This window comes from Myxocyprinus asiaticus, chromosome 1 (assembly GCF_019703515.2).
Source record: "Myxocyprinus asiaticus isolate MX2 ecotype Aquarium Trade chromosome 1, UBuf_Myxa_2, whole genome shotgun sequence".
NCBI classification, from domain to species: Eukaryota; Metazoa; Chordata; class Actinopteri; order Cypriniformes; family Catostomidae; genus Myxocyprinus; species Myxocyprinus asiaticus.
This window is the reverse complement of record NC_059344.1, coordinates 51,354,251-51,381,350: the sequence shown is the minus strand read 5'-3', so window position 1 is coordinate 51,381,350 and position 27,100 is coordinate 51,354,251.

Here is a 27,100-nt window from a genome sequence, read left to right as displayed (position 1 = left end):
ACATTTAGAATTGACTGTTTTTTATAGTTTTATTTTTAAAGGATGCATATGGATTGTCTGTGTGGAGTTTGAACACGTTCTGTGCATACATGAGAGGACTGGATATGTAAATTTGGTATTAATCAAATCTTATTTAATGATTTATAGCCCAGAGTGTTTTCCAGATAAGTGTAATATGTGCTATATGTGAACATATGAGAATTATATTGTTTTAAACTGTTGCACATATCCTTAAATCCTGGTTAGACATGCATAAAATGCTTTGAGAGATTTAAGCATGTGTTAAATGCATAAAATAATGTGTGTTTAAGCATGTTTAAGCATGTATTAAGTATGTGTTGAAGCATATGGGAGGGCTAATGCCTGTTTGTATTTTCTTTTGCCATTAGCCTAATTTCAATATTATTTCAAAAGTTTGGAATAATGTACAGATTTTGCTGTTTCAGAAATAAATTGGTACTTTAATTCACCAAAATGGCATTCAGCTGATCACAAAGTATAGTCTGGACATTACTGATGTAAAAAACAGCACCATCGCTATTTGAAAAAAGTCATTTTTTTTATCAAATCTAGATAGGCCCCATTTCCAACAGCCATCACTCCAACACCTTATCCTTGAGTAATCATGCTAAATTGCTAATTTGGTACTAGAAAATCACTTGTCATTATATCAAACATAGGTGAAAGCTATTTTGTTTGTTAAATGAAGCTTAACACTGTCTTTGTTTTTAAATTGCCACAGTATGCAATAGACTGGCATGTCTTAAGGTCAATATTAGGTCAAAAATGGCAAACAAGAAACAGCTTTCTCTAGAAACTCGTCAGTCAATCATTGTTTTGAGGAATGAAGGCTTTACAATGCTTGAAATTGCCAAAAAACTGATGATTATATACAAAGCTGTACACTACAGTATTCAAAGACAAAGGACAACTGGCTCTAACAAGGACAGAAAGAGACTTGGAAGACCCAGACATAACTAAAAAAAAGAGGATAAGTACATCAGAGTCTCTAGTTTGAGAAATAGACGCATCACATGTCCTCAGCTGACAGCTTCATTAAATTCTAACTGCTCAACACCAGTTTCATGTACAACAGTAAAGAAAAGACTCAGGGGTGCAGGCCTTATGGAAAGAATTGCAAATAAAAAGCCTCTTTTGAAACAAACAACAACAACAAAAAAAAAGGTTAGAGTGGGCAAAGAAACACAGACATTAGACAACAGATAATTGGAAAAGAGTGTTATGGATCTTAACCCCATTGAGCCTTTGTGGGACCATCTAGACTGTAAGGTGCGTGAGAAGAGCCCGACAAGACAGCCACATCTATGGCAAGTGCTACAGGAAGCGTGGGGTGAAATGTCACCTAAGTATCTGGACAAACTGACAGCTAGAATGCCAAGGATCTGCAAAGATGTCATTGCTGCACATGGAGGAAATTTTTATGAGAACTGTCTGAAGTAGTTTAAGAAGTTCTGAATGCATTTTTGGTGTATAAAAGTACCAATTTATTTCCATAAGAGCAAAATCTGTACATTCTTCCAAATGTTTGGCTGCCTGTGTATATTTGTATGTATTGTATGTATATACAGTATGTATGTATGTACACCGATCAGCCACAACATTAAAACCACCTGTCTAATATTGTGTAGGTCCCCCTCGTGCCGCTAAAACAGATCTGACCCGTCGAGGGATGGACTCCACAAGATCTCTGAAGGTGTCCTGTAGTATTTGGCACCAAGATGTTAGCAGCAGATCCTTTAAGTCCTGTAAGTTGCGAGATGGGGCCTCCATGGATTGGACTACTTTGTCCAGCACATCCCATAGATGCTCAGTCGGATTGAGATCTGGGGAATTTGGAGGCCAAGTCAACACCTTGAACCCTTTGTCATGTTCCTCAAACCATTCCTGAACAATTTTTGCAGTGAGGCAGGGTGCATTATCCTGCCGAAAGAGGCCACTACCATCAGGGAATACCATTGCCATGAAGGGGTGTACATGGTCTGCAACAATCTTTATGTAGGTGGTACATGTCAAAGTAACATCCACATGAATGCCAGGACCCAAGGTTTCCCAGCAGAACATTGCCCAGAGCATCACACTGCCTCCACCGGCCTACCTTCTTCCCAGAGTGCATCCTGTTGCCATCTCTTCCCCAGGTAAACGATGCACAATGCACTCGGCCGTCCACATGATCTAAAAGAAAACGTGACTCATCAGACCAGGCCACCTTATTCTATTGCTCCTTGGTCCAGTACTAATGCTCACGTGCCCATTGTAGCCACTTTCGGCGGTGGACAGGGGACAGCATGGGCAATCTGACCGGTCTGTGGCTATGCAGCCCCATATGCAGCAAGCTGCGATGCACTGTGTGTTCTGACACCTCTCTATCATAGTCAGCATTAAGTTTTTCAGCAATTTGTGCTATAGTAGCTCTTCTGTGGGATCGGACCAGACGGGCTAGCCTTCGCTCCCTACGCGCATCAGTGAGCTTTGGGCGCCCATGATCCTGTCGCCGGTTCACCGGTTGTCCTTCCTTGGACCAATTTGGTAGGTACTAACCACTGCATACCAGGAAAACCCCACAGATGCTCTGACCCAGTCGTCTAGCCATCACAATTTGGCCCTTGTCAAAGTCCTTACACTTGTGTAGTTTTCCTGCTTCCAACACATGAAATTCAAGAACTGACTGTTCACTTGCTGCCTAATATATCCCACCCCTTGACAGGTGCCTTTGTAATGAGATAATCAATATTATTCACTTCACCTCTCAGTGGTTATAATGTTGAGGCTGATCAGTGTATGTATGTAAGTATGTAATGTATGTGATATATATATATATATATATATATATATATATATATATATATATATATACATTTTAGAATAATAGTATAGTCATCACAACTATGGAATAATAGAAATGGAAATATGGGAATTATGTTGTGACTAAAAAAATCCAAAATAAATCAAAACTGTTATATTTTAGCATCTTCAGGGTGTCCACCCCTTGCCTAGATTTTGCAGAAATGTACTCTTGGCATTTTCTAAACCAACTTCTTGAGGTATCACCCTGGGATGCTTTTTAAAGTATTGAAGGAGTTCCCATCTATATGCTGGGAACTTAGTGGCTGCTTTTCTTAATTATTTGGTCCAAGTCATCCATTTCAAAAACGTTTTTTTTTTTTTATTTATTTATTTTTATTTTGTTTTTATAACATTTTAGTTTTGTAATTAAATAAATTAATGTGTTGGCACAATAATATTTTTGTCTACAAAACTAATTTCAAACATTTAAGCATACGCCTTCAGATCATGAGAAACTTTTCAGGCAAATGACCCCAAACTTTTGGACGGTAGTGTATGTATTTATATATATATATATATATATATATATATATATATATATATATATATATATATATATATATATAATGACACATAAAAAGTTCAATAATATAGAATTACAGGTAAGAATCAAAGGTCATGATACATGGTTGTTTCAATGTAATATCACACCCTCAATTGTTCAAAATGGTTTTAAAGTTATATCCCCTGTAGTGGATGCCATGCACCAGAGGGTTAATTTTATCTAATATTTTCTTGTTTCAGGAAATAACCCATATGTTTTATGTATAGGTAACATGTTTATGGATAATGAAATGTATTACATTTATTTGGAAATGTAATGTATTTCATTCCTTTTTAAAACAACTCTGAATTACAATGCTGCATCCTTTTTGCTACTCCAGTTCAAATTCAGTTGAATGTTTGGATTTAAATAGTCATTTAAAAAGCATTCTCGGTAACACTTTACAATAAGGTTACATTTGTTAACATTGGTTATCAACACTGGTTAACATGAACTAACAATGAACAATACTTTTACATCTTACAGCTTTTATGTGTGGGAACACTGACCTCATTGAAGACTGAAGGTTGTGGTAACTCCAAAATCTGATTATATTATTACTCCCTATTTTTAATCTTTCTCTTCTCACTGCCTCTCTGACTAGCTCTTCCTTGTTCACACATACATTTGATACACACACATCTGGTATCTATTAGAGAAGTAAAACTTTTGACACCTGATAATGTGTTTGTGAGATAAGACTACATACTTAATCCCACCCACCCACACAGACACACACACACACACACACACACACACACATACTTTTAATTCCCGCGCCCAATCCGATAAGGACGTGTCTTTGGGAAATAGCAAATGAGTCTAGAATGAAAGAATGATAAACAGATGAGAGCGTGATGAGAGGAAAGAGAGAAGTTTTGCCTGTTAGTCTGTGATTTAAAGCAGCAATGTTGGTGTGAATATGTGTGTGTATGTGTGTGTGTGTGTCTACATATGTTATAATGATTGTGTAAGGGCCTCAGTCATTCTGGAACAGATGTCTGCACACATGAATGTATAAGTAAACATGGGGTTACCATGGCTTCCAAGAAGGATGAATTGTGTTTAACCATCATCAGTCGCTTTCTACATAGTTAAGCTTCTATAATAGAACAGTATAAACAGTACTGCAGTATATGAAGTGTTTGTATTGTCATCAGTAGTGTTTGAATTTTGTCAGAGCTCTCCATAAATTTAATGAAGCTCTCTTTCAGATAAACAAATTAATCCAGCTAATCATTGTCACCTCTTTAATTGAAGATCATCTTTATTACACTTTTATCACCTTTTTCTTACTCCTGGGTTTCTAAAACAAAATGACCACATGTTTACCTGACATCACATATATAGTTTAACTAATTCAGCTGAGCTTCCGTGCAACAGATGCCCAATGCTTGAAATATTTTTACTGCTGTTTTTCAGCAGCCCCAAACATTCTCATCTTTTTTTTTTTTTCTTTTTTTTTTTTTCTGGGAAATCTTACTGAGTCTGAATTGTGCATCTGCCGTAATTATTTAGTTAAAACGGCACAGACTGTCCAGTGATTTTTCGGCTATCTGATTTTTTCTGCCTATATTCTTATTGCGGGTGAGAGAGAAAAGGCTGCAAAAAAAAGTCTGCGCTGTTTGAACTAAATAATTGTGTCAGACGATCAACTCAGACTTTGTACGATTTCCCAAGAATTCCTAAGATATAGTACCAAAAATGCACAGAATAATACAATACATTGATTAAAATTATATTTGAATGAATTTTGAGATGAGAGTATGATGTTAGGCTTAACAGACTGGATTTTTTTATTTATTTTGTTTTCAAATGTGTAACAGTGGCCACTGTGGATGAGATGCATAATATATGTTAGAGTTATAAATAAGACATAGCTCATCTAGGATGATTGCAATATGGTTGAAAATACTGTTTATGGCTTGAGTATTAAAATATATTGATGGAGGGCTGCTAGGCATAGGCACAGTATAATAGATGGACAAAGATATCTTTCAAAATAGCATCTATGTAATAACTTTACAGCTTTTTGGTGGTGTTGCATTAGATAAATACGGGCAAGACTGTGAACATATTAACTGCATGCATATTAATTAAACTAGCGACTATTTAGTTCTAAGATCTAATTACTTAATGTTAGTAAAATAGAAAATACAATCTGTATAAGTATCAACAATAAGGAAGTGAGGTGGCAGTCCAGGTAAATCAAGCTTTAATGGTTTCCCAGTCTAACAAACAGTCTTTGGCTTTTCAGCTTCACAGCAGTGCATTTAATCTTCAGCTTCACAACAAGGTATCTACTCTAGCTTTAGTCATAAGAGGCAACATAAACTCGTAAATAATTTAGGTTAACAGCTTTGCAGCGTTTAGCTTCACGATCTAGCAGGTCTGTGTGACTGGGACTCTCTCTGTCTCACTGGTGTTCTCAGCTGCCTTTTCAAGCCCATCTCTGTCGTCACTGTAATGAGAAACAGGTGTTACGCATCATTATTCACCAGGTGATGGTCCTTACCGCTTCCTCTCTCCCCAGTGACAGACACACGACCACGTCCTGCTCCACACAATCATAAATCAAAGAAGAATTATATCATAACCATAATTGTGAATAAAAATGAGGATCCAATCTGCCAGTGTCACTCAGTCACCATCTGCAAATTCCTCTAGAAAACAGCGCATGGTGCACTTTGGACTAAAAATAGTCCAAGTAAAATTATGTACCCAAAACGAGATGTACCCAAAAAAGCTCCCCTTGAGGGCACCACCCCAGTGATGGCCCTTGTACTTTTAATGGCACCTTTTTTGGGGGAGAGTGAAGCTGTAGGCCTGGTAAATACTGTACAATCAAAAAAGTAAAGCATATTATTTGAGGAATGAGTCCATCTTCCAGGCCAAGGCCTCCAGCTGTCGTAATGTAAGCATCTCCTGTAAAGCACTGTTTGTGGATAAATCTTGTAAAGCGTGTATTTCTGAACCTATTGTGGTACATGGATGTGTGTACGAGAATTTAGAATAGAAAGTGTCCCTTTTCAATACTTAAAAGCTGAAGTGATGTTTTTTTTTTTTTTTTTTTGATGTTCAGATGCTTTATACGTGTTAGATAGATAGATAGATAGATAGACGGACGGATGGACGGATGGACGGATATATGATAGATGGTTGGTCTTTATTGTCCCAGAGGGAAATTTGTTTTCACCAGTCTGCCCCACAAACACAAAACATCCAGATTCTCACAATATATCATATGACATATAACATAAATTCCCCTGCCCCAACCCGTGTACATGCATACAAATGATCAGTGATATCGAGTTAATTTGTTCAGAGCAGCAATGGCTGATGGGACAAAACTTCTGCCAAAGCAAGCTTGTTTCCATCTAAAGTCCTGTATCTGCAACCGGAGGGTAGCAGTGTAAAAAAAATTATTTTGGGGTGATCAGTGTCATTTGCTATTACTTTCGCAAGATGTGCGGTGGCTCTGTCATTCATATCTGAAAAGCTGGGAGTAGATAGGCTGATAATTTTGGAGGCAATATGTGTTATCTTAGTTAAAATGCAAAGACAACTACAAGTAAGCCATTCATATGTTGATTTCCTCAAAAACTGTAACACTGTGTTGACCCAAACAAAAGACTTAAACAGAAGGCTTTTAAATGCATATTTAGTTGGGGGGGGGAGATGAGAGTCAAGTGTATGTGTTCAATTAAAGCCATTTGCTGAAATTGATGATGCTAAAGCTGATGACTTGTTGGCCAGTGACTATTAAATGATGAGGAAAATGTGCATATGACTTCTTTTTCACAGAGGGTTTCAAGTTTTTTTTAAGCTCTTTATTTGACATTTCTTAGCTACATTATCACTTCAATAGTCCAGTCTTTTAATGTCTTCAGTGCCATTCTCAGTCAGCGGTCATATTTAAATGTATTTTAAGAGACAAAACAGAAGTCTAAATCTGCTGTCTAAGGTGCACTGACCTGAACAATGTCAAGTCGTGAGTTGCAAGAATTTGGACTTATTACAAAAAACTTCAAATGAATAGCATGTAATCGAAATTCCCTGCATGCATACTTGAAAGGTGACTCGTCCCCTGAATCGAGGCTTGTGGCTTGTTCTGACTGTGTCATTTCAAACTCAACACCTTACTGAATAGCCCCTTGTAATCTGGGCAATTTTTTTTTAAATGAAAGCTGGGAAGTAATAGTTATTGTGCCGGTACAATGGTGGATCTTTACTGTATATATTAAACTCTGAAAGTCAGAACTCTAGTTGCCTGCAGAGTTAAAGAGGGCAAACATGTTATAGTAACTGGCTTTCCTCTTCATACAAGGACAAAAAGAAAAGAGTTAACAATGGCTAAACATTGAATTATCAGTTTCCATCGCTACATCAACATTATCTGTTTCTTTAGCAGGAGCAGTCTATTCCCTAGCTCATTTTAAAGGGATGGATCACCCAAAAAAAATTAAATTCTGTCATCAGTCACCTGTATGACTTCCTCTCTTTCAATGAACACAAAAGTAGATGATAGGTAGAATGTCCATCAATTTCCATTTCATTTTTTTTTTTTTTTTTTTTTATACAATGAAAGTGAATGATGACTGAGGTGTTTGCATTTTTAGGGGAACTATCCCTTTAACTTAAGGGGTTTGCTGCAACTGGTTGCAGTTCTTTTGGAATGTCTGAATAACAAAAGTCGCTGTAACATAAACATGTCATCTCGTTCTGAGTCATTTTAATAATTTTTCACTAAGTACTGTATTGACTCCATTCACTCTAAGGTAAGTGCTACACAGCTCCCAGCATGCATTGCAAGCCCAGCTCAGATAATTAGGCCCGTCTGTGCCAATCAATAATGTCAGCTGGAAATAGAGTGGACAACAGATCATTCCCTAGGCTGAGAGTGGTAGCACCAAAGGGAAGGATAGAGAGAGTATAGAGGAAAAGAGGAGAGATCAGCAGGTGAGGTGCTTGGGAAGTGCTGAGTGATTTGTTCAGATATACTGCAAGGTACTGAGGACATTAGGGGAGGGCTGGGGGAGACAGAAGGCATGCAGAGAGACTGTGGAGAGACATACACTACTAACATCCACACACACATGAACGCAGATGGAACTCAAAAATTCTGTGACAACATATAGGGGGAGTCCTTTTCCCAAGGGGAAAGACACTGCGGATACCACACCCTGCCCGAAGGGGAAGTAATTGTGTGGAAATACATCACATGGGCTTAACGATCGGCAGTATCGCATGTGGAGGAAGTCCGCATGGTAGGTCCTACCCGGAGGGCACGGAGCTCTACAAATATGGCGACCGGTGGCAGAGGGAACTCTGCCCAAGGAAGATGCGGGTTTACCAACGGGGAAACCGTACCGCGGAAGATACATCACACAGGGTTTCTCACGGGCAACCAGCACATGTGGAGCACCTACCCCAGTAAAGGGCCTACTAGCACACGTACTGGGCGGGCATAGAATTTATCCACCGAATTCGCCTGCCACAGGGCTAAGGAGGAAGGACATCCAGGGTCCACAGTCTTGTGAACTTGGCTGGGGGGGGGGGGGAGCACACATCTTCCCCTCCAGGAGGGGAAAGGTGCTGTACGCAAGCAGTACACCTGGCCAGTTGCCCCTCATACTTACATGTTCGTACCTGACAACACACGGGACGAAACCGGCTCAACCCAGAGATTGTAGAGTCTTGTGAAGGCATTGGGTGTTGCCCAGCCCACTGCTCTACAGATGTCTGCTAAAGACTGCATTGGTCAGGGCCCAGGAGGCCGCCACACTCCTGGTGGAGTGTGCTCAAAACCCCAAGGGGGGCGGCATGTCCTGGGCCTGGTATGCCAAAGCGATGGTGTCAACAACCCAGTGGGCGATCCTCTGTTTGGAGACAGCCCTCCTTTTCTGCTGTCCTCCGAAGCAGACAAAGAGCTGCTCAGAGCATCTAAAATTCTGCATGCGATCCAAGTAGATGAGCAAAGCATGCACCAGACACAGCAACAACAAGGCTGGGTCTGCCTCATCCTGGGGCAGCGCTTACAGGTTCACCACCTGATCCCTAAACGGGGTTGTGAGAACCTTGGGCATATAGCCAGGTCGGGGTCTCAGGATCACGTGAGAGTATGCCGGACTGAACACCAGGCAGGTTTCGCTGACAGAGAACACCTGCAGATCCCCAACCCTCTTGATGGACGTGAGCGCAGTCAGGAAGGCAGTCTTCAATGAGAGCACCTTTAGCTCAGCTAACTCTAGGGGCTCAAACAGGGCTCTCCGCAGGCCCCACGGGAGCACGGAGAGATCCCACAAGGGAATGAGAGGGAGGATTCAGCCTCCTCATGCCTCTAAGGAACCTGATGGTCAGGTCGTGCTTCCTGAGGGACTTACCATCTACTGCATTGTGGTGCACCACATACACCTTCAAGGTGGAGGGGGTCAGCTGCCCCTCCAGCCTCTCCTGCAGGAAGGAAAGCACCGACCCAACTGCACATTTCTGGGGGTCTTCACATCGGGAAGAACACCACTTAGCGAACAAACGGCACTTCAAGGTATACATATGCCTCGTAGTGGGAGCCCTGGTCTGAGTGATCATGTCTACCACCATCGGTGGTAGGCCACTTAGGTCTTCCGCATCCCATCCATGGGCCAGACATGGAGATTCCAGAGGTCTGGTCACGGGTGCCAGATTGTGCCCCATCCCTGAGAGAGGAGGTCCTCCCTCAGGGGAACTCGCCAGGAAGGGGCTGTCACAAGGAGTGTGAGCTCCGAGAACCAAGTTCGGCTGGGCCAGTAAGGCGCCACCAGGATGACCTGCTCCTCGTCCTCCCTGACCTTGCACAAGGTCTGTGCAAGCAGGTTCACTGGGGGAAACGCATACTTGTGAAGCCCCCAGGGCAAGCTGTGTGCCAGTGCATCTGTGCCAAGGGGAGCCTCAGTCAGGGCGTACCAGAGCGGGCAGTGGGAGGATTCCTGGGAAGTGAACAGGTCTACCTGCACTTTGTCAAATCGACTCCATATCAGCTGGACCACCTGAGGGTGGAGTCTCCACTCTTCCCTGAGCGTGACCTGCCGCGATAGCACGTCCACTGCGCCGTTGAGGTCGCTCGGGATTTGAGTAGGTGCTATATGACTATGAGTCGCTGCTATATCCGGAGGAGGAGACGGCGGGCGAGTTGTGACATTCGGCGTGAGCGTAAGTCACCTTGGTGGTTTATATATGCTACCGCCACCGTGTTTTCCATCTGGACCAACACGTGCTTGCCCTGGATCAATGGCCGAAGCCTCCACAGGGCGAGCAATACCGGCAGCAACTTGAGGCAGTTGATATGTCAACACAGTTGCGGCCCTGTCCAGGAGCCCGTGGCTGTGTGCCCACTGCACACGGCCCCCAGGCTCACTTGGAGGCATTTGTCGTAAAAACGATGTGCCTGGACACTTGCATTAAGGGAACCACTGCCCGCAGAAATGCAAGGTCCGTCCAAGGGCTGAATAAGTGGCGGCAGATCGGCATGATGGCCACGCGATGTGTGCCGTGGCGCCATGCCCATCTCGGGACTCGAGTCTGAAGCCAGTGCTGGAGCGGTCCCATATGTATCAACCTGAGCGGAGTGACCGCCGCCGAGGATGCCATATGCCCCAGGAGCCTCTGAAATTGTTTCAGTGGGACTGCCGTTCTCCACCTGAATGACTTCAGTCAGTTCAGCACTGACTGCACATGCTCGCTCGTGAGGCGCACTATCATAGAGACTGAGTCTAACTCCATCCCGAGAAAAGAGATGCTCTGAACAGGGGAGAGCTTGCTCTTTTCCCAGTTGACCCGAAGCCCCAACCGGCTGAGGTGCCCGAGTACCAGGTCCCTGTGTGCACACAACAAGTGAGCTAGAATCAGCCAGTCGATGAGGATGCGAATTCCCAATTCCCTTAACAGTGCAAGGGCTGCCTCTGCGACTTTCATGAAGACTGTATGATATGTACTGGTGTGTCTGGCCCTCGAAGGTGAACCACAGAAAGGGCCTGTGCCGAGGTAAAACCAAGACGTGGAAGTACGCTTCCTTCAGGTCTACCGGCATGAACCAATATTGATGCCGGATGCACGCCAAAATGCGTTTCAGCATCAGCATCTTGAACGGGAGACTGTGGATGGCCCGATTCAGTACTCGCAGGTCCAAGATTGGCCGCAACACACCGCCTTTCTTTGGCACGATGAAGTAGGGGCTGTAGAACCCTTTCTTCATCTCAGCTGGAGGAACAGGCTCTATCACGTCCTTCTGCAGAAAGGTCGAGATCTCCGTACACAGGGCACAAGGCATTCTTGCCCTTCACCGAGGTGAAGCGGACGCCGCTGAACCCGTGCGGGTGCCTGGCGAACTGAATCACATAGCCGAGTTGGATGGCCCTGGCCAGCCATAGCGACGGGTTGGAGAGCGCTAGCCACGCCTCCAAGCTCCGGGCAAGTGGCACCAAGGGGACAATGGCATCTGACGTACCTGCAGGTGGGGCCTCGCGGCGGGGCGGAGCAGGAGACGCCACATCGAGGAGCCTCACATCCCGAGCTCATGGCTGTGCTGAGGGGAACATAGAATCACTTACCTTGCTCCGCATACCCACCGTGGGACCGGTCAGCGACGGGAGAGGAGGGAGGCCATCCTCATCACTCGTCACAACTGCCTGGGCATTGGTGTGTGTGTGCCGCAGCTGGGCACGCAGGGGCAGGGGGGCCGCCTCTGCAGTGCTATGCCTGCCATGAATGTGCGGTGTCTGGCGGTCGTAACAACGACAGCCGTAAACACTGGATGTGTGACCCAGGGAATGAGGAAAATGCTCTTTCTTTGAAAATGTGGGTACTGAAACCCCTTGGGCATGCGGCGAAATCTAAATCAAAGGAAACAAAGGATTCTCCTGCGGGGGGCTCTACGCCGGGGGCCGGGCCGCCTGTCCGGGCTGCGGCAGAGCCGGTGTCAGCACCGCAGGGGGATGTGTTGGATGGCCTTCATCTGCTTCTTGACCGCTGAGAACTGCTGGGCAAAGTCCTCAACGGTGTCGCCAAATAAGCCAACCTGGGAGATGGGGTGTCAAGGAAATGCACCTTGTCGGCCTCCCTCAACTCGACCAGGTTAAGCCACAGGTGACACTCCTGGACCACCAAGGTGGACATCACCTGCCCGAGAGTCCACGCCATGACCTTCATCACCCGGAGGGCGAGACTGGTCACCGAGCGCAGCTTCTGCATCAATCATGGGTCAGGACTACCCTCGTGCAGTTCTCTCAGCACCTTGGCCTGGTGCACTTGCAGGGGAGCCATGGCATGCAAGGAGGAGGCGGCCTGCCCAGAGGCACTGTAAGCCTTGGTCGCCAAGGATGACGTGAGCTTACAGGCCCTGGACGGGAGTCTCAGACAATTCCATCAGGTGGTGGCATTTTGCAGGCACAGGTGCACCACAACCGCATTATCCACCTGGGGAATCGCCGTGTACCCCCTGGCTGTCCCACCATCAAGGGTAGTGAGAGCGGAGGAGCTCAGAGATCGGGTCTGGGCAGTAAAAGGTGCCTGCCATGATTTCGTGAGCTCCTCATGCACATCCGGGAAGAATGGGACCGGGGCGGGGGCGCGGCCGTGAGTGGCGCTCTGAGCCCAGGAACCAATCGTCAAGCCGCGAGGGTTCAGGGCAGGGTGGAGGGTTCCACTCCAGCCTGATGCTCGCGGCCGCCTGGGCAAGCATGGCCGCCAGCTCCATATCGGCCTCAGACTGAGTGACTGCACCCGAAGGTGGGAGCCCATTCGAGTCCTCTGAACAAATCTGTTCAGATTTTAAAAGTCAGGTAGTATAAACCAGACTTTAGACTCATAAAACAAAGTCAAATTGAATTATTGTCAAATCACTGCACATCTGATTATATGTACACTCATACTGTACACATACTGGCATCATCCAAAATCAAAACAAAAGTTTTCATGTTTAAGGATTTTTTTTAAATCTAAGTTATTGATTAATCCAACCAGTGTTAGAGAAACTTATTTGAAACTGTAGCTTCCCAAGCTACTAGCTACTTTTAATTTACAGTAGTTAAACTGCAGTCAAGCTACTCTTTTGAAAAAATAAATAGTTTACTACACTAGATGATACTATCAAATGTAGTTAACTACATTTAATATATTTAAAAGGCAATATTTAAGAATCAGATGATAAATAATTCTTTTGTTTGTAGAATTAAATAATATTACCTGATTACTTGTAGTTAGCTATAAGTTCTTGAATGCGTCAAAGAATAATCTCTAATATTCTGGGTGGGCCTGGGTCTAATTTGGGTAGACCCAGGCGACCCCGGCCCACCCTTTGCTATGCCACTGGTTATTACCATGATCAGTCTCTCAAAATAAATCAAACACTATATGGTAATCCTACTACTATCACGTAAGTCATATCACATAAGTTATAACTACTTTGATAAACATCTGGACTTGTGTATAACAGAGCATCTCTTTATAGTTCTACACGCATTTACAACAACATAGAATGGCAGTGACAGCTAGCCAGCGCACTCTCATATACATTCATTCATTTCTGGCTTTTGTAGATCAGTGGTTTGACGGACTGATCAGACATCTGCATTTTTTCACTTTTCTTAGTGCAAAGGGCAAATAGCCACATTTACCTATTTAATTGAATGCCAGGTGCTAAAACTACATCCAATTATAGTCCTTACCAGGAATATACTGTAACGTCTGTTGTTGTTTATCCTTAAGGACTTGCTATTGGCTGTTGTTTTTTGTATAATTAATGAGGTACATCTGTGAAGGAATTGGGTGTTAGTTATTAATATTTAAAAGTAATTGGGGGTTCTTTATTTTTAATTTCCATTTAATGTTAATTATTTTGTTTTATGTTATGACATGTGTTCATTTTTTAGTTACCCTGTGTGAGATTAGTGTTCCTTTGAGTTAGTTCTGATCCTGTTTGATTCAGTCTTAGTTGTCAGTGCAAGTCTTTTGTTTGACCATTATTGTCTATCAACAGCAGGAAAGTTATGACTCGTTGGGGCTAGTCATTTTTATCCAGTCAATTCCCGCGCTATAATACTTTCAATGCGTGTGCTAGAAGCGTGCATATTTTCATGTAAACCAAAGTTTAGTTTAGGTGTGGGCTCAGCCACCCCGGTAGTGGTAGACTGGGTTTATTATTACAAAGACGAACAGAAAGTTTAAGAAAAGCCTAAATATCCTACGCAATGCATCAAAGCACATTTCCATCCATAATTCATGTCCTTTTTATTGTACGTCTTCAGTCATTTTTACACATTCATATTTTTTATTTATTTTTTTATCCCCTTTTCTCCCAATTTGGCATGTCCAATTCCCACTACTTAGTAGGTCCTCGTGGTGGCACGGTTACTCACCTCAATTCGGGTCTCATCTTGTTCAGTCGTTCAGCAGATCTTCGTTCATTAGTCATTTGCGAAAAAGTTTACCAGTATATTCGGTTTGTTCATGAACCACCTCTCATCTCGTTCAGACTCAAATGACCAACTAGTTCAGACCGATTCGTTCATGAACAAAACATCAGGTTCCGGCTCCCCTGGTTCAGACCGACTTGACATATTAGGAAATTGGAATACCAAATCTAGCGGGTGATGAAAAGGAAGTCCCACCTTACAGGTAAAAGAGCCAGTCATCTTTAGATACACACAGCACCTGTCAATTTACTCAAAAAATGTGCATGCCCATTCACTGGAACAGTCTGAAAAACAGCATTTTTCTTTATTGTGATCGGAGCTAAAGAAGAACAGTTTCTAATACCATTGTTCTTAGATTATACTGCTAATTGAAATATGTTATTTGATGGTAATCTTGACAAAACATTTTTGAGATTCATGGTCTTTCCCTATTCAAGTAGATAGGAGCTGTACTTTTATGTTGCTTGTATACATAGAAAACAGCTGCCCGGAACCATTCCCAAGATGGCTGCCGAGAGAACTGACTTACTTTGAAACATTGCTTATGTCTGACATTGTTCAAAAGATACTGTACATAAAAGGCAGACAGTCTGGAGCAGTCTGCAGCACCTGGTTTCATTCCGTGTAATGTAGCCAGCTGGTATGTGCTGTGCAGTGTGTAAACTTCACTCATCTGGCCTCAAGGGGCACACTAGCGACTGACGCTAGATGCTGTAGCCTTTAGCCTCCTTAGTGTGCCCGCCTCCCATGCCGGTTCGAATCCCGTTCGGAGTGGGGCGAGCAGGACCGGTTACATCCGCACGACTAAACAATCAAATACCTGCTCTATGGAGATAATCAGGCTCTGCAGTCTCCCATGGTCAAGAGGTTACAATAGACTCTGGTCCCACAAACAGTGCATGCAGGGCTGTATTAGGCCAATATCTATTAAATATTGGAAATTCAGTTCCGGAAACACAATTATTGACCCACATTCATACAGTTATAAAGACTTGGAGAACCCAGAGTCGAGCAGTGCTGAGCCCTGCAGTGTCAGAAAGCTGGTCACTATGTAAACCCTTGAAGAATAAAGTTCTGCACCAGAATGTTACTGTATATTTAAATTGATTAAATTAATGTACAGCACAAAAAAAAAAAAAAAAAAAAAAAAAAGAAACTAACAAAATCACACAGTTTCTTTTTCTTTTCTTTCTTTCTTTTTTTTTTTTTTTTTAAATCACAGAACACCTTAGCAAGCTATTTGTCCATTCTGACTGACAGAAATCCAAGAACTGCTTTGACAAGTTAAGGCATACACAGCCTAGCAAAATAAATAAGCAGACACAGAAAAATATGGCTGCCACAGGAAAAAGTTGTGCCAACATTGCAAGCTTAGCAAAATCAGGACTGTTGCATCTGTCTATATGTCTCTACAGTATATACTGTATATGTATTACAAATGGTGCACAAATAACACTGTTCTCTATTTTACTCAATTCTACATTATCCACACTAAAGCTACAAATTGAGCTTTATTTGTGAGAGTGAAAGAGAGAGACAGAGAAGAATAAGTAGAGACAGATATCTCAATAACCATAATAAAAGCTCCACAAAGAAAGCTCCTCAAAAACCAGCATCCCTCAAAACATAATCCTAGGATCGATCCCCAAGATTGACTTAATCCAGACGAATTTGTTGCAACAGCATTGCCCTGTAAAGGATTTTGTCTGTAAAGCATGTAACTCTGGAAAATCTATTCCTTACCAAATCTTTTCTCTGTACTATTAGATGAGTGGCTCAGCTTCTAGGCTGGAATTCATCTCTATATTGAAATAAGATGAACCACTCTTAAATAATTAGGCCTGTCATAAAAAAAAAAAAAAAAAAAAAAAAAAAAAATAAGAACAAGAACTTTGAATGTGGACAGAATTTTTTTTTTTTTTTTTTTTTTTTTTGCAAATTAATAAATTCTACAAATTCTACTGACTCTCAAATAAGACACCCATATAGAGTGTCAGCATTCAGTTAAATAGAGGAGAACTCCAATACTTAATCCAAATTGTCATATTAATAATGCTAATAAGGCTTCCACACACCAGCACAACATATTTGTTGTTGTTCTGATGTTTTGTTTAATCAAAAGCAATCAATGCATTTGTCAAAGAGGCTGATCAATATCTTGTCCCCACCATTTATAGTCCTTCAAATACCACTGAAGTTGATTTTAAATAAAACAATAAATAAATAACTCTTGGATTTAATAATATAAGACCATGATATCTTTGGCAATATGCAAGCATGGTGCAGATGACTTTCTATTTATGAAACAGGTCCATACAAATGGAAACGATTCTGAAGATGAATACCATTGTGAGTCAGAAGTATCATTATCTTCCCACATTTCCTTGTTTCTACATGGAGGCAAGTTTACAGTAATCACAATGGGGGTGTCACATAGTGCTATTTTAGATGTGTTTTTTTTTTTTTTTTTGTTCATGAGATCTTTGTATGCAATGTCTATAGGTTGATTTTGAGGCAATTTGATCTAATTTTTTATATATTTTTTTAAATGTTGTCAGTTTATGTAGCTAATGAAAATCCCTGAAAGCAATACATTTCTTTAGAGACAAAATACTTATTTATAATTTTCAGTTTTGCTTAAGGTTATTAAATCAAATTTTTTCAATAACTGTCCAATAAGAGAAAGGATAGCATTTGGGGTAAAAAGCTCCCCTGTTGCTGGGGCTAAAGTCCCCTACTAAACTCATTGTTTGTAAGTGGGGTGAATAGATTTGATATGAAAAATATTCAAAGTGGGCTCACATCCCATCCAATCATAATAGAGATTAGTAAAGAATACTTGAGATGTTATAAAATGCCAAATGTGTTTGAAATTAACAGGGGATGGTTGACTTTTTCTGATGTGGTTATTTTGAGTAAGCATAATCTTAATTTGTTACTCAAAAAAGCATCTTGCTTTCTCAAAATTATTTGCATTAGTTGACATATTGTACCCTTTAACTATTGCTATCTACACGATATCACTTTAAACACTTTTTTTTTATTTTTTTTTTTTTTTTACTGAATTTGAATCGAAACAACCTTCTATTACTATTAATTTTCACACAAATTATGTTGCTCCATCATCTTTCAATAAAAATGATCATTTATTATTATTATTATTATTATTAATATTTTGTGACCTAGCTAAATTCCCTAAAGTGGTGCCTTTAACCCTGTTGTACCCTACATTAAATATCTGTACATTGCCAACATGATCACACAGGAACTTGGCATGTTGCTACTGAATTAGTTCAAATGTGTTTACATTTTCCTGTGGCCCGAATGAAGGCGTGTTTTTGTGAGCAGCCTCAGACTCAAGGGTTCTGGTCCCATGGAAACCAGGAAGAAGTCACCTTCATACAATCATTAATGAGCATGATTCGGAGGTTGCATTATCCCTCTAAATTACATTTTACTACACTGACTGTTGGGATTAGGGTTGGGGTTTAGGTTAGGGTGTATGGTTAATAAAATATGCATTCTTTTTCACTGAATTATATGTATTACTGTATTTAATTTACAATTAAAAGCAGTTCGCTTTACAACGTACTTTTGGTGCCACTCTGTTGACATGTGTTCAACAACACCGCCAGCTTCGGACACTAGGGGTAGTGCTTTGATTTTCTGTAAGCACAGAACTTTTGACCTACTGCTGCCGAATTTACAGTGAGATCAGTCCAACATTGAACCTTATCCCTGAGTTCTGAACAGGATCCTTCATTCCATATATGCAAACAAAGGGTGAGAATGCAGTTTAATATTTCTGAAATGTTCAAAAATTTGTGAGGAATAAAGACAACATTTTACATATTACAACCTGACCATCTATTTGTACTGATAATGCAAAGAAATTGAACTTCGTTGCTGATCTAAAATGAGTCTTATGCTTGGCTTTCAATAAGAACCAAAGGTGCCAATCCTTTGCCACCCTAACAGATGGTCTTAAAGTCAGATTTGAAAGACCAAATGAAGCTTAACACCAACAGAAAATGAGAGGTCATTATGATAATGAGTGGCACAAAATAATGCCGTAGTTTAGCACAGCTCCTTGGCAGAAATAGTGGTCTATTCTGTTTAGATCACAGTGACGAAGGATCAAATGAAGTGTCCATACCTAAAATGTCAAGATAAACAATTATGATACATGGAGGGCTACCATGGTTTTTAGACAGAGGTGATGAAAAATCCATTCAAAGGCAGAAAGAAAAAAGGAAAAGTCTGTAGTTCCTTGTTGATGTCAGATTAACTACAGTACATAGCTTATGATGATTCACTGGACATGTGGTGTAAATCATACATACTGTAAATGATCAGTCACCTTTTTTTTTCATTGTACAGAGAAAAAAAAAAGATGCAAAGAACGTGAATGGAGACTGATGCTAGCATTCTGTCTGACATCTGCTTTTGTGTTTCATAGAAGAAAGAAAGTCATTGAAACAACACAAGGGTGAGTCATGACTTGAATGAATTTTCATTTTTAGAACAACCCCTTCACAGTGAACTACTCAACTGCCAGTGATTTCAAATGTACTGATCAAGAAGGTTTAAATTTATTGTATCTATTAAAAAAAATATATATATATTTTTATTTTTATTTTTTATTTTTTTTAATTAAAAATAAATAAATGTGCCAGTTGAATTAAATGAGACTTTGTGATACTTATACTAATACTTAGTTTTAACAGTTAGCATCTCAAACATTATTTTAAATGCTTAAACCACAGAGTTGTCAGTTTCCAGGCAGTTTTACGTGTCTGTAAGTTTGTATGTGTAACTGACTGGGAGATAAAAAAGAAGACATAAGAGGGTCAGTAAAAAAGGTCTGAAATCTCAGCCCTCTCAGCCAGTGTGTGTTTGATGGTGAGTGTGTGAAGTTTAAAGAGAGAGAGACATAGAGAAAGAGCAAGTAGAATGAAGGAAGGCTGTGTGCATGCACGTGTATGTGTGCATTTGCACGCTTGTGTGCTAAAGGGATTTGAGTGTGTCTTCCTCATGCCATGTTAGAAAGTGTGTGGAAGAGAGGGAAGGAAAAGATTTGAGGTAGTATTTTTCACCTTACGACATTTTGACAGGGCGAGTACTCGCTCTGTGGAGTGGGTTGTGAGGAGTGGGGCCTTTTTTTTGAAGTTTCACACATGTGATAGGTGAGAAAGAGAGAGAGAGATGGATAAGGGGGGGGGGGTGATAGAATCATCTCTAGGCCTTTCTCAACATTTTTGCGCATTCTCCTTGCTCTCGCTCTTTTCGATTTCTGACAGTCGACTCAGACTGAGAGAGAGAAATCTCCCCCTGTGGTTCTCCACAAAAATACAAAGATATGTACCGTCACACACCACACACACTTTTTCCTCACTCAGTCCTTTTTACGCACAGATACATTCTTTTCAGAGTATTATGCTCTCTACTCTATGTCTTTCTCTCATACACCCTCTCACTCTTTTATTCTCGTCTTCACACAATTATTTACCTTCCAACGCACACAAACAACAGTTTTCCAAGTTACAAGTGAAAGTTTAAAATCTGATGACTCACTACTGCATAAGAATGAAGTGAGAACGTGACTGAAGAGAGAGATTTTGAGAAATGGTGATATAGATAGAAACTCGGTGGGCATGTTCCAGGCCGCGAGATAATACCTGCGTACAGGAACATGTTTGGCCTTGTTCAGAATCCAAATCGTAGGGAGTGTATTTGCTCAGTCCGAATGATACTGCAAACATTCACCTTGGGAGCAGTTACTAGGCAGATATTTGACAGTTGCAATGCTATTATCTTGCATATGAATTTATATATAGGGGATACCAGGGCTAGTAGTCACAAGTTGTACTCCAGTAAATATTTCTTATAGTTTGTTTTTGAAAGTCAGTTTGTGTATAGGAACATACCATAGATTATTTGCTACAAAAAAAGCTATTTCCATGTCATTGCCTAGAAAAAAAAAAGAAAAAAAAAAGAAAAGAAACACATATTGACTAAGTGGCGTAAGTTGTCACAGTGAAACCTGCCATTAAACAGCCTGTTAGAGACTTTTCAGCAACATTTAAGCAGTAAAACATAATGAAACACAAAGTAATCCATTTACTAACATAAATGTAAAAGGTAACATACAAAAATATTGCACCAAAATTCAATTAATAAATTGTATAAATGTATAACATTTAAAACATATGTGACAATTTGCCCCAACGTGACATATATTATATCGTTGTCCTGAGAATATTCGCAATCATTGAATTTTCTTAATAATTAAACATAACCTTAATTAATTAATTGGCCTTTGCCTGCCAGTGTGATTATATTATCTTTTTTACCCAACAGCTAGCAAGAGATTAAGATTTAGAAATCGTAGTGTATGGATAGAAACTACAATGAAACAAAAATCTTTTTTAAGAGGGCTTTGAACTAGGTGTTTGAAACCAGCTTACAAAATCACTGCTAGGAAAAGCACACATTTGCACAATTGGACTGTATATTACTTGCAGCTATACTTTTAAAACAGTGTGTATTTCAATGTTTATGTAACCACATATATACAATATGCTGTACTGTATATGCAAGGAATAATTCAAAATGATGATGATGATGATGATTATTATTGTTGTTGTTGTTGTTGTTATATTTTTCATTAAGCCAGAAAAGCTGCTGATTGAGCTTAACTTGTATTAAACCTGGAACATTCCTTGTGTATATATATATATATATATATATATATATATATATATATATATATATATATATATATATATATACACACACACTTTGATGTAATATGTGCATTTATATGAAAGTATTGTAATAAGCAATATATTTTAATTTAAGCAAGTATATTAGCCTATGTCATTTTACAGGAATCTACTAATTTGTGCACCTCAAGTGTTGTCTGTGTTTGTTGAAGAATTGAATAGTGTAGGGAGCAGTGAACAATGCATATGGACCCATGTGAATCAGAGAGCAACTAGTGAGAATGAAGAATGGAGAAGAATGAAGGGAGAATGAGGCATCCATCACATTCTGCCCTGTCATACGGAGATGCTCCCAAACATTATGTCTCTCATTCTCTCCTCATCGAAGGGGCAGATTAAGGAACATTGGGAAGGGGTGGGGCGCAGTGTTATGCATGCTGTTACGCTGCCTGGGCTTTGATTATAACACAAGAGCCAACCTCATCACCTGCATATCCCGAGTATCCTTAATCTTTATATTTTTTCTCAAAACTTTGCTTTTTCAGGCCCCAAAACGCCGTTGTCGTGTAAACGAACAGCCAAAACGCATAAAAAGTTTTCTGTTTTTAGTTGAAAACTTTGTCGTGTAAATGGCCCCATCTGATTAAATCTTCTGGATAGCTAAGCTGTTTGTAGCAGCTTTAGGGGCCGTTTACACGACAATGTTTTCAACTAAAAACTGAAAACTTTTTATGCGTTTTGGCTGTTCGTTTACACGACAACGGCGTTTTGGGGCCTGAAAATAGGCATGCGCGCGAGACATTCAAAACTACAATGGTGGACTACAGGACTGTGTTTGTGCTGCTCAAGACATGTAGTAATAAAGCAACATCATCGTCTGTCCAGACAAAATTGCTCGATGCTTTCGCCATCTTCATTGTTGGTATTCACCGCTCTGTGGAAGAATGCTTATGTGTGCAGGCGAGTAGTGTTTCTTTACAAAGTGACATCGCCAACTACTGGCCTGGCATGCATAATACAGTGTTTTTAGTCGTTTTCGCGGATCCGTGTGAAAGGGGATCGTTTTGACAATGTTGTCGTCTGTACGCGAAACTTTTCAAAAATGCAAAGGAAAAATGTTTCTGTTTTTAGTACATCGTTGTCGTGTAATCGTACCCTTAGTTCCAACAAAAATGTTCTGCTTACACTGTCTGACTGCTGAATTCAAAGATTCTATTTCAGTCAGGCCAATGAAGAAAACGAAAGAATACTTTTTGCATATTACTACAGCTTTGGAATTTTATGATGGTAGTGCTCGTCTTGCTGCTGTCATTTGAAAACCATTACCAAGAACAATGAAAAATAGTAGGGTGTTGTAAGACATTGACAATGAAATCTAAACAGAGTGTTCTCAAGGACTTTCTGAATATCCAGGAATGTTCTACAATGTTTAAAAATTTGTAATTACAAGTTTTTGTTACTTTGGATTTTTTGTGTATTATCCTCATGGACATGAACCTTGAGATGGCAATATTTAAAACCAGTCAGAAAAGAACCCCAGTTTAGTCCAGCATGCACATGAATTAAAAGAATGCCAGTGTCACATGGATTTAAAACGCTGTAGATTTTCAAATATTATTTCTTTAATATTTTAAATGCATTCATTTGTTTTTAACATGCAATTAATATTTTTTATTCATGCCACTATCCATCCAGACAGACAGACAGACAGACAGACAGACAGATCGTAAATAAAGTATTTTAAGATATTTACAGAATATCAGTCATTAATTTTAGTGTTGTGAAACTATTGAACAAATAACTGATAGCTGAACAACACATGTGAAATCTTTCTTATAATTCTGCTTAGAAGCCTCACAAATGTGCTTGCAGCTGGTAAACTTCCAACAAGTCCTAGCTGATCTCATGCAGTCCTGTGAATGGTGTGACTCTGACACATTGATGTTCTTTAAGCCACCCTCTTGTTTCATTGGCACTATCTCTCTCCCTCTTCACTCACACTCTTTTTCTTTCTATCTCTCACCCCGCCCTCATATTCGTTATCACCCACTCCCTCTACATCACACTAATGATGCAGTACCACTCATTATGAATAAGCTTCTTGATTTGAGATGCATATCCATGGCATATCAATGTAAGAGTAAAACATTGACTCATTCATTGCTAAATGTAGTACAGTTTTTACTACAGTAACATACTGTAACCCAAACACACATACTGTACACACACACACCAATGTGAAAATACTTATTGAAGTTAAAGAATAGTGCACTTCAAGTACAAGTGTTTAGATGGGTAAAAGGAGCTAGTGTTGTTTCATACATTGCTCTCCATGACTAAACCATGACATATCAGCTGACATGACACAAATTACTCCAATAATTGAATCGTTCAAATGAGAAATGTGTTTTACAAATCACTGAACAAAGCACTAAAATGAGTCAGACCCAAAGAACGAATCACACAAATCATTTGCAGAAGGCCATGTTAAGATCTACCACACAAAAGCCATAAGCTGGATAAATGAACATTTCCACAAAGCCATCCTCGTACTCTCAAACTCTGCCTCCTCCATCATTTGTAACATAAAAGACCAGTATGTTTGGCTGGCATATGGATGTCTCTGTTTCTGCAATGAGACTAACTTGATGGCCAAGCAAACTGGGAGGAACATGTGTAGTTATAAATAGTCATAGCTAGTAATGAGCAATAAAACCAATTTATAGTACTCTGTTAGTAAGACTTCATTTAGAGAAGATTTAGGCTCTACAGTTTTAACCCATCCAGACCATGTGTATCTATTTTAAACCCAGAACTTCAAGCACACTGTAAAAAGTGGTAACCAGATGCATATGGGGAACAGGGAGGGAAGGGGAGCTTTGGGGGCCTAATCCCCTGTTGTATTGTCCAAAGCTCCTGATATTTTTTTAAGATTCACACATTTTTCTTCACAAATAAAACACGTTTTATGACTTTGCCCAGTACTTTGTCTGTCCATGATGAAAAGCAGTAGGCATTGACCATGGTAGATTACCACTTGCACATACATTCAGTTCACCAAAGAAACGATTGTTGGCTGGGTTTTAAAGCCCTCGCATTTGCAGTCAGCTGTTGAACACTACCTGTTCCGGGCAGTTGGTGGGACTGTTGTAACTCAGCAGGTTTCATCAAGCCGTGATTATTTCAAAGAGGTGATATGCATGCATAACCAGGTACTATCCACTGTTCAGCGAAACTGAGATCTTACGTCTAAATTGATATAATAGTCATCCATACAATGTAAATACATGAGAGTTTTAACTTCATGTCATGTAAACAAATAAATATCAATGATGTGGTCAGCATCCGGAAGGTAGCTCACAAGTAGCTCTCCAACATTAATTCAGGTCACTAAATAATGACATTTACGAAAATGTATTAGGCTCATTTGAAGTTAAATTATGCAAGTGTTCCTGTTAAAGTGGTTATTTCAGACAACGTGAGGAAAAACAGTTTATCACCACCCTTTCTTTACTTCTGTGATTTATTTAAAATCAAGGGTGTTGTGGAAATTCTAAATACTAACCCATGTAGAATTAAATTCCCTAACTTCCTGGCTAATGCTGGTCTCCTAGTTTCCCAGCCACTGGTCTTCAAGTTTCCCAGCCTGTTACAACTCAGAATCCACTAAGAGGTTGGCAGCGTCCTGCCCACAGTTGATACTCACTCAGTCCTGAGAAACTTGTATCCTGCCACTACATGCTAGTAATTATACCATTACACTTATCTCACATATCCTATCTAGATTTAAGCTGCCGCATAATAACTCAACTCAGACTCCAGTTTCTCTTTGTCTTTTTTATTAGTATACATCCAGAGAGATCTCTTCACAGTAGAGACTCTACCGAACGAAATAATTCTGATGATTTTATACATTATTGCAAAAATGACTCCCATAATAATTGTTTACTTCATTCTGATCAATTCTAAGCCTATTGCAAAGGTAAAAAGTTGCTGTCTAAGTAGATAAAGAAGAAGACAGTTCCTGTTAGTTAAATGTCAATGTATTAAAATAGTCATAAATCTCTGTTCCCCATATCCTCAGACATACATCATGTCCCAGACAGTCTTGCTTCACAGAATAAGACATTATTAAAATAAAACTTTATTTGTATAAACATATCCTATTCTCTCATGCTGTCTTCACAACCAACCAACAATAAAACACCTTTCATTGCCTCTCTGCATCTTGAGTCTTTCTTCAAAATACCCTGACAGTACGATCTGACCAAACTTTGGATCCAGCTGAGGCATGAGGGGTGTTTTATTGAGCCCAGCTCTGGCCGTAAAGGAATCAGTCTCCCAATGCCTCGCCCGGTTGCCCGATCCCTTGGCCTGCTATCAGCACGGTTATCCTGTTGATGTCTTTGCTGAGGAGTTGGCCGAGGCGGCCTCTGGATGGGGTATTGATGAAACCATCCACAAGCTATTTTTTTAATTTATTTTTTGGCAGGTCTGGACAAGCCCATCTGTCCAGAGGAGCTGTTACATTTTTCACTTTTCCTTTTGGGATTTGGTGAACCACCTCTGCCGGTTGGCAGAGATGGAACGTCTGCTTGGAGGGTGGGACACCAAATCCCAAAATACCCCTCTGCCGGTGTCTTTGAAGAGGCCCGCCGAGCCCATTATTGTCCACCAGGAGGCAGCCAAGTCAAATGCAGCTTCTTTGGGCACTTCTTGGGCTTCTCGACACCGTCGCCAGAGGAAGTACACTGCCGACCACCAGGAGGTGCCGGCCGTTCCTGCTGCAGACCGCCAGGAGCACTGATTAGTGCTGCTTGTGATTATGGGCAGCACCTGTTTTCAATCCTTCCTTCCCTTTATATTATCTCCTTTGTCTTGTCTTCCTTGACAGATCGTTGTGTTGTATTTAGTCTCCAGTCGAGTTATTCCTGTCTGTTTCCAGTTCTCCCCTGGTGGTTTGTTTTTAGTTTTACTGTCATATTCAAAGTTTCCCGATAGTGATAGTCACTATTCAATTTCAGGGACAAAAACATAGTTTCAGTAGTTCACGAGTTAATGTAATCCTGCTTAGAGGATAGGGTAAATGTTTGTGGCTCGCTGTCCTGGGTGAAGGGCTTGAGGCTCGAGGCTTGACCTGAGCACAAATACAACCCCCCCCCCGGGACTTATGTTAGTTATTAGTAAATGGATAGGAGGAGACAATCCTATCTGCCTGGACCGAACCTTAAGTCTCCCTCCAGGCTTGGTGAATTCGACGGATGGGCCCGTGCTGTGAGTGGGCAAACCCTGAGAGACGGAGCACTGCTGCAAGCCCAACCTGCATTTGAACAGTGGCTCTCACTGCATTCGACCGGGAGAGTCCTCCGAGCTTCGAACGGGAGAGCCCACAATACAAATAAAAGTGAACAGCTCATTCAGCATTCGGAACGGCAGAACCCCCACTGCGGTTTGAATGGGAGAGCCCTTGTGGATTGCGCTGGGGGAGCCAGGCCCAACCGAGCGGAGGCATGAATCCT